Source organism: Bidens hawaiensis, unplaced genomic scaffold (genome assembly GCF_021521415.1).
Source record: "Bidens hawaiensis isolate Kalapana, Puna unplaced genomic scaffold, B.hawaiensis_p1.1 tig00064100_1, whole genome shotgun sequence".
NCBI lineage: Eukaryota > Viridiplantae > Streptophyta > Magnoliopsida > Asterales > Asteraceae > Bidens > Bidens hawaiensis.
Genome location: NW_027506545.1, coordinates 45,542 through 55,494, shown reverse-complemented (window position 1 = coordinate 55,494; position 9,953 = coordinate 45,542). Strand labels below are relative to the sequence as shown.

At 38.9% G+C, this 9,953-nt stretch overlaps 1 pseudogene; it reads left to right on the top strand.

Annotated features, from left to right (window-relative positions):
* The first annotated feature begins 354 nt into the window (after window positions 1-354).
* LOC143618140 (U-box domain-containing protein 21 pseudogene) lies at window positions 355-1,795 on the top strand (annotated as a pseudogene).
* Window positions 1,796-9,953: the final 8,158 nt, after the last annotated feature.

Genomic DNA, 9,953 nt, shown 5'->3' with positions numbered 1-9,953 from the left:
ACCATGTGGATCCAAATTATTGGTCCACTTATTTTACCTGGCTACTATCATGCCAGTTAGCTTACAACTATTCTTAACTGCTAGAAGTCTAGAACCATAAGAATATTATTACAAACCATTTAGCATTATCTCAATCTTTCATTCGACTCTCACTTTCTATGGTCAATATTCAAACCCCCAACTTCCTCACTTGAACATTTCAGCTTCCCCAAATTTGACCCAAACCAATACAAATACAAGCACTTCTATAGTTATATAATTCTATACATCAAGATTCATAAAACCCATCAAGTTTTCCTCATAATATTCATACCCACATCATCAAAAACTTGTTTCTGGATTCAGAAACTTGTTAATATATAATTAATGGCATCTTTATGGAAGAAACTAAGAACTAGACGTTTAGTTGTCAAGAAATTTCTGGCTGTTCAAAGCTCACAAATTGTACTAACCATTCCGACACATTTTCGCTGTCCGATATCGCTTGATCTGATGAAAGATCCCGTGACAATCTCGACGGGCATCACGTATGATCGAGAAAGCATCGAAAAGTGGATACGAGATGGAAATCAAACGTGCCCGGTCACAAACCAAGTCCTAGAAAACTTTGATCAAATACCAAATCATATGATCCGGAGGATGATCCAAGATTGGTGTGTCGAGAATCAGGCGCATGGTGTTGAACGAATACCGACTCCTCGAACGCCTATAACCTCTTCTGATGTTACGGAAATTTGTTCGAAAATTATGGATTCGGCTTCGGAAGGCCATGGGAAAAGGTGTCTTGATTTGGTGGACAAGATAAATGTATGGGCTAAAGAAAGTGAACATAATAAATGTCTTATTAGGCTCGGGTACGTGCTAGTGGCTTCATTCGAGGCGTTTTCAAGTCTTTCGTTTGATGAACATGAAGATCTTTTGAAGGAGATTATGTTAATGTTGGCATGGTTGTCTCCTTTAGGGGTTGAAGGGCGATCGAAGCTTGGATCACCGCAATCTTTAAGTTGCATGATACGGTTTTTATCGGGTGATCATGATTTGTTACTTAAAAGAAGTTGTGTTCTAACCCTAAAAGAGCTTCTTTCAACTGATCAAGCCCATGTAAGCGCCTTAATCGACATCGATGGCGTCCTAGAAGCGTTGACAAACCTTATAAGCATACGCAATAGCCTTTCGGTCAAAAGATCTTCTTTTTCAGTCATATATCACATAATTTCAACACAAATTGGCCACAACAAGTTAGCATCAAGATTCTTGGAGTTGGGTGTTGTCGAGTCGAGCTTAGAAGCGCTTGTGGAAGCCGATAAGGGGTTAAGCGAGATGGCATTAGGCGTTTTAGACCGTGTTTCTGACTCAAAAGAAGGAATGGAAAGATTGCAAATACATGCATTGACTGTGCCTTTGCTAGTGAAGAAGATACTAAGAGTGTCCTCTTTGGCTACCGATTTCTGCGTTTCGATGCTGTGGAAGCTGAGTTTGAATGGTGATGAGAGTGCTTTGGTGGAAGCTCTTCATGTTGGTGTTTTTCAGAAGATGTTGCTTATGTTGCAAGTCAACTGTGGTGAAGAGACAAAGGTGAAGGCTACTGAGATGTTGAAGATGATGAATCAATACAAGAATAAGTTGGATTGTTTTGATTCTGGACACTATAAGTATCTCAGAAAATCTTATTAATTTTTGGTAGTTTGTAACTACTGATTATTAGTCTATAAAAAAGCACATTTCAAAGTTTTGTGAACTTGTACATTTTACTAGAGCATGAGAATGAGGACTAAAAACGTTAAAAAAAACATGTCCGGTCAGCCGTTAGTTCAGAGAAAAAAATATTACTTCTTTAAAAACACCAATTTCTTCTATAAAAACAAACAGTTTAATCGAGTATCCTAAAAAATAACTCATCCAAAAACACGACAGCTAAAAATGGACTTTAACGCCACGTGACCTTTAAAAATGTCTATTTTTTTGAACGGGTAAATGTGACATTCTAACAATCACAAATGACCTTAAACGTCTCTATTGGGATGGCAAGATTAAATATATTGTATTTTAGAATATTTTATTTTGAGTTCACAAAAGTAGAGCATTATTGTTGTTTTGTTTGTTGCATTTGGAAGACTATGAGTAGCAGGTGGGATAGAATATTATTTACGGTGGTAGTTAATGTGTCAATTCTAAGCATATAAACAAAAATTGTCAATTACATAATGTATTTTTTTAATATAGTATTTTTGAATAAACGATGATGAATGACCTTGATTCAACAAAATCGATGCGACCATAAACCCACGCAAACCATAAAAAAATAATTCAGGATATTTGATTTGAATAAGCCTAGCTATGTTTCGTGATTGCAATTAATAAATTCGATCACACGTTTTTATGGTTTGGATTGGTGGCAACATTAATTTATACGAATTTTTGGTTTCTATTTCAAGATCATGATATAATAATTCATAAAAAAAAAGTGTTATAAATCCATTGCAACACCAGGCAAATTACGCGTAGCCTTAAGCAGCCATGGTTGAAGGCTTGGAGCTTCGGTACTATCAATGTATTTGTTTTTATTAATTGTCTTTGTTCTCATTAATAAACACAAATAGTCTATCATTTGTGATCAAATACATGTTATGTTGCTAATGTAAGCTTACATGTCTCTCTGTTGTAATTGGATCATTTGTGAAACAATAAAAACAAATTAATATTAAAAGAAAATTAAATGTGGGTTATACCGATCACCACTTATGCTTCCGAATCATCTTTTTCGGGTTGGGTTATAAATGCCGAACTTCACTACTATCATCAAATGTTTGAGGTGTTTCACTTTTGTTATGTACTCGTGATTGGTTGTTCCGCCTGTTGGAGCTTTGACATTCCTTATAAACATACGCAATAGCCTTTCGGTCAAAAGATATAATCATATAAGACTTGAACCCTTCTTGATCGAACCAAATCACCATTTTTTAAATCAGTCCGTGTGACTTGCTATCCCACCCGAACTGTCCATTTTGCCTTATATGTAGTTACCATTTCGAATTCAAAAAGCTACTTGTTACAATTTCAAATATCTAATGAATTTAAATTCACTTGTGTCTAGTTTTGTGAAATAATATTAAGAAAGTTGCAAAACCATTTTGAAATTTCCCAAACCCAAAACTCACAATTCTTAAAGCTCCAAAACAACAATCAATCGCAAAGATCAAGTATGGCATTATAATTCATAAAATTACGAATTAATTTGAAACACTAAACAAAAACTTATACGTGGTGTGTGAAGTATGATCGCATGCAGTGAGAAAGAGAGGAGGTTAAAAGCCGGTAATATATATCATATTTAGGGTATGTTTGGCAAAACTAGCTGGTAACTTGTTAGCTGTAAGCTGAAAGCTAAAGACTGGAAGCTGAAAGCTGAAGGCTGGAAGCTGGTATCTGTTAGCTGTAGCTTTTTTAATATTTAGGTGTTTGGCAGAGTAGCAGAAACTTTTAACAAAACTAGCTGAAACATGTTCTGACCTGACCCCTTTCGGCTCAAAAGCGTACCGACACGAATTGAACTAATTTAACCTTTTTGTATCAACGCGTTCTGACCCTAATTTAGTCTTACACATGACTCAAGTTCGTCTGACTCGACTCCTAATTTGGTTTTACACATGACTCGAGCTCACCTGACTCGACTTTTTATCGATCCTAACCGATAATCACGTAGTATGTTAATTTTTTTAAAGTTAAAGAAATATAACAATATCATACTCAAATTAAAGAGAAGAAAATGCTCGTTTTTATGATGTAATTTGTTTAAAAAATTATTAACGTGTGAAAAAGTTATGGCTCCTAAAAAAGTTGTGGGGTAGTTAGTTTTGAATAAGGGTTGAATGTGTAACTATTATATAAATTAACAAAAGTTGATATAAGTTCAAGGGTCAAACTTGTAAATTCAAATGTAAAAGCTTGTAGCTAGCTTTTTCTCAAACGCTACCAATACTAGCGTTCAAATATGGAGCTTTTTCTACCAATCTAAAATCTTGAAGCTACTCCAACCAAACAAAACTTTTTATTAAATATGAGTTTTTTCTTAAAAGCTTAAAGCTTGAAGCTCTTAAAAGCTTATTGCCAAACATACCCTTAAAGTACAAGTGTCACACATATATACTTAAAATTAAGTTATGTATATTGTTTTAGGATACTTTATCGCATTATATTAGATGTTCAATGGTATTAAGTTAGCAACTTTGTAAGTCAACAGTCAACACGATACTCGTGATGCAGCTACTACTATATGATTAAGATTTAAAATCCTCGAATGATAAGGCTATCATGCAAGCCACGTCAGTAGTGTTAGAAAATAAAGTCAAATAAGGAAGAAATAGTTAATGATCAAAATTGATCTCTCATTATAATAGAAGATTGCATCGGTGCTAATTCACAGCCATTGACAGCTCAAGACTTTAATATTATTTCCTTTTTTGTATCATTGTAAAACTCTACAGATAGCAAGTATCCTTATTTTGTAAGTATCAATAAATACAATACTTTTCACTCAATATACTCTTATTATCAATTATCAACATGGTATCAGAGCAGTGTTAATGATTCTAGGATCAAAATACCTAACTGATATCATCCTTCAACCAAATACCTAGCCGTTATCATGTCTAATAATGATAGTGAGAATTGATTTTTCAACCCAGTTAGCCAATCTTCCCAAACACAGCTTCCAAACCCAAAACCAAAATCCTAAACAAAACCTCTCTGATAGCCTCAAGATCAGCCTCAACCTTAACAGTTCAAAACTACGCCCTATGGGCTCGGATGATCCGAGTAGCCATAGGGGGGAAATCGAAAGCGTTACTGAGCCATTTGATCACAAATCCTCCAGAAGAAACCGATGAAAATTTTAGCAATGGGAACAAGACGATCTCGTGGTGTTCTCATGGCTCATACAAAACATTGAACCTGCCCTCGCCAGCAACTTAACCGAGTTCCCGACTACAAAATCACTATGGGATGCTCCTGTCCTTACATACAGTAGCAGCAAGGACAAGCTACAAACTTTCGATCTCCACGTCAAGGAAAATGAAATTAAACAGTAGGACCGTTGGAGGATTTATGGATCATTATGCAAGGCATTTGGGGTGAGATTCCCATGACATGTGCAGCCGACATCACCACATACAATAAAGTTAGGGCTGAACAAAAACTATTTCGCTACCAGTAGAGGTGACAGCGACCACCAAAACGAAGAAGAAGGATTCGAAGGGGCGGCGATGGCATCGGTTGGTACAAGAGACTATGACGTCAGAGGTACACGGGTTGAGTTTTATGACTCCAGCCCCTCAACTATTAATCCTTTTAATTCTAATAATTATAATTCCAGCCCCTTTACAATTCTTAATCCTAAGTTTTTTCCATATAAAGTTCTTGAATTGCTAAATAGTACCCCTCTAGATTCTGAACTTATAAAAGGAACCCATCAAACTTTGGGTTCTGGTCATAAAACAGGGCATGGTACAAAAATACTTGGTAAAGAAAATATGGCTAGAAATAGTAACAAACGTGACGAATCTTGGATACTTAATTGTGGTGCCACTGATACCATGACATTTGAGTTGTCTGATATAAAAGCTATGTCAAAATCATCAAAAACTCATATTCAAACAGCAAGTGGGGCAATGGTTATTGTTAAAGGGGAGGGAATAGTTGTAATCTCACTAACCTTGGAATTATCCAACTGTTTTTATATACCATCTTTGTCACATAAACTATTACCAATTAGTCATGTGACAAAGGAATTAAATTGCTCAGTTTTAATGCACCCCACTTTTTGTATATTACAGGACATCAGGACGGGGAAACTCATTGGGCGTGGCACTGGACGCAAAGGATTGTACTATGTGGATGAAGTGACTTATCAAGGGACTGTGATGTTGGTGTAACACCCCGACCGATGGCGGATTATACATCGGGGCGCCACGTATTGTTTCATTACTCGTGACACTATTTGGGTGTCAATATTTAATAAATACATTTTCATTGCGCACGCGCAGAACACAATTCGTAAAGTAACATAAATCATATCATAACTCAAAATATACAAATAACATAATTTGTCTTGTTACATTTTAATCTAGGTCCAAAGAAAAGGAAAACATCCTACGTGTCCTTGAGATTCCCAAAAGCAGCTACAGCAAACCTGAACATGTGTTAAAATAAAACGTCAACACTTGCGTGTCGGTGAGAAATCAAGTTTAATAGATATAAATAGATAATAACAAACACTGCGCGCAACATGTGCTTAACTGGGGTTTAACATAGGGTGTAATCAGATTGTGATCAAGCCTAAATAGATCATAGCTCATAGTTCAATCCGTGCTCCCAATCGAGCACAAAAACAAGTAATCACGTGCATGTGTAAACAAAACAAGAAAACCGTAAACGATAGGTCTCCCGTGTTCATCTAATGGATCCATGAAAACTTCGGAATAGGCCGAACAAAGCGGTTAATGATTCACACATACAAATAAACAGCCAAGTAAACGTCCATAACACATGGGGTTTTGCGCACATAAATTTCATAAACAAGTTTAAGACTCAAGTTGTACGAACACATGAACATCCCAAAACATTAAAAATAAAAGGGGATTAAGTACGAGATTACTCACTTGTAACCGGTGCGATGAAAGATAATGCAAGAACCAACTTTTAAACAAGCACAAGTTAACCTATAAATAAGAGGTTATTGGTTTAACGATTGGTTTATATATGTAAGTTACTTAAACAAATTATTAAAAGAAAAATTATATATTATTTATTTACCGAGATTTGGGCAGAACAGAAGAGAAGACGGAGGCAAATAGAGGAGTTGGAGCTGCTGAGGAACTAGGGCAGAGAGTAAAGGGAGAGAAATTTGGGGAGTGTTTAAGTGTAGTGTGTGTAGTGTTAATAAACAAGAAAATAGCTTAATTTATAGGAAAAACCCAAGGGAACACAATCCCTTAAAAAGGGGAAAAGATCTTATCAAATCAAGCAAAAGATATTAAAAGCAAAAGATATCACAAGCAAAAGATATGGTGGCAGCTGCAGGGGATGGGGAAGGCTGACAGGTTACTGTTCAAAGCATGGGAGGTGTCAGATAAAGCACTGTTCAAGACATGCAAAAGAAGATTTCAAAAGATTATGTCAGTCACTTTTTCTGTCAACCAATAGGATTGGTGCGCATGCTGCGCCGAAAGTGGCTTTTCGGACAGATGTCGGAACTGACCTACAGTGCTCATACAAAAGATAAGATATTTCAAAAGCAAACAGGCTGACCTAAATAGAAGAAAAGACTTAAGGTCTAGCGCGAGAAGACTCGAGCGCGCGCGAGGGCGAAGGCAGACAGAGAACAATCCTTAGCGCGCCGCGGGAAGAACTACAATCCTTAGCGCGTCGCGGGAAGAACTACAATTCTTAGCGCGCCGCGGGAAGAACTATAATCCTTAGCGCGTCGCGGGAAGAACTACAATTCTTAGCGCGCCGCGGGAAGAACTATAATCCTTCGAGCGCCGCGGGAAGAACTACCATTCTTAGCGAGCTGCGGGAACAGTTCGCCTCGCGTATCGCAGGAACAGTTGGTCTTCGCGCAGGCTTCCTTGTAAGGAGTCTGGCGCGTGGAGCTGCGCAGACATCCTTAGGTGGGAAGAACCAAAGGACAAGCAAAGAGTTAAGAGAAAAAAGGGTTCAAGGCGTAAGGGTTAAGCAAAGGGGCGGGACGGCGACGAGAGAGAAAAAGGCGAGATGGCGTCAAGAGAGGAAAAAAAGAGCGAGATGGCGGCAAGAGAGAAAAAGAGGCGGGACGGCGACGAGAGAGAAAAAGGGCGGAAAGGAATTATTATTATTAGTAAGTAATATAAAAAATATATATATATATTTTATTTAATGTTGAATTTACAAAGATTAATAATCAAATTTTAAATCATAAAAAGAATCGGATTCGAAAACGGGTACCTGGGTCGGGTCGGATTGGGCAGATGTCACAGTCTCCCCTACTTTAAGAAATTTCGTCCCGAAATTTATCTCGAAGTAGGATGCGCAGAGAAAATGTGCGGGTACTTGATCTTCATCTGATCTTCCCTTTCCCAAGTGAACTCGGCTCCGCGCTTGGACTGCCAACGAACTTTAACAATAGGGATGCGACTGCGCTTGGTTTGCTTTACCTCGCGATCCATAATCTCAACAGGCTTCTCAACGAAATGCATAGACTCATCAACTTGAACTTCATCAAGTGGTATGTGGAGGTTCTCGTCAGCTAAACATTTCTTGAGATTGGATACATGGAAAGTTGGATGCACATTGCTGAGCGCGGGCGGCAGGTCCAGTTTGTAGGCAACTTTTCCCACCCTCGCAAGAATCTTGAACGGACCAACATAACGAGGTGCAAGCTTACCTTTCTTCCCAAAGCGGATAACACCCTTCCAGGGCGACACTTTGAGGAGAACAAGATCACCAACTAGAAATTCGAGAGGCTTCCGCCTGCGATCTGCGTAACTCTTCTGTCGGCTTCTGGCAGTCAGCAGATGATCACGGATCTTGGCGATTTTATCGGTTGTCTCTTGAACTAGTTCGGGTCCTGTGATTTGAACTTCACCCACTTCGTTCCAACAGATCGGTGAGCGGCACTTTCGACCGTAAAGTGCTTCAAATGGGGCCATACCGATGCTGGAATGATAGCTGTTATTATAAGAGAACTCGATCAGAGGTTGGTGTGAATCCCAATTACCTCCAAAATCAAGAACACAAGATCGAAGCATATCCTCAAGGGTTTGGATGGTTCGCTCAGACTGTCCGTCAGTCTGAGGATGATATGCAGTACTCATGTCCAAACGAGTTCCTAACGCAGATTGGAGAGATTTCCAAAAGCGAGATATAAAACGGCCATCGCGATCGGATATGATGCTCAAGGGAGTACCATGATGGCAAACAATTTCTTTGACATAAAGATGCGCAAGTTGTTCAACACGGTAGGTTTCACGAATGGGCAGAAAGTGGGCAGACTTGGTCAATCGATCCACTATTACCCAAATGCTATCATGTTTGCTTGCGGTCAAGGGTAACTTGGTGATAAAGTCCATTGCTATACTTTCCCATTTCCACGTAGGAATTTCAGGTTGTTCGAGCAAACCAGATGGGCGTTGATGTTCAGCTTTTACCTTAGAACAAGTTAGGCATTTAGCTACGAACACAGCAATATCCTTTTTCATACCAGGCCACCAATAAGAAAGGCGCAAATCTTTGTACATTTTGTCAGCACCAGGATGAACGGAATACCGAGATTTGTGCGCTTCACTCAGTATGACAGAGCGAAGATTCTCATCATTGGGGATCCAGATGCGATTGAGATAATAGAGAATTCCATTCGGGTTAGGGACTAGATGCGCTTCTGCACCACACGCTAACTCGGCGCGTAGGTTGCCTTTGCTGATCGATGCGCGCTGCGCGTCGCGAATGCGCGATTCCAAATTGCTTTGGATCGGCTCAAAGTGAAGCTGCGTGCGCGGCAAGATACAGTTGAGTTGAATGGGTTTGCGGCTGAGCGCATCGGCTACCACATTAGCCTTTCCAGGGTGATATCGGATCTCACAATCGTAATCGCTGATGAGTTCGTTCCATCGGAGTTGTCTCATGTTAAGTTCCTTTTGATCAAAAATGTGCTGAAGGCTTTTATGGTCAGTGTAAATGATACACTTAGTCCCGTAGAGGTAGTGTCTCCAGATTTTTAATGCAAATACAACTGCACCAAGTTCGAGGTCGTGAGTCGTATAATTCTTTTCATGAATTTTGAGTTGCCTAGACGCGTAAGCGATAACCTTGCCTCGTTGCATAAGTACACAACCGAGACCTTGGTTGGAGGCATCACAATAAACGACAAAGTCGTCAGTACCCTCAGGTAACGTTAGAACAGGAGCTTCGCACAACAATCG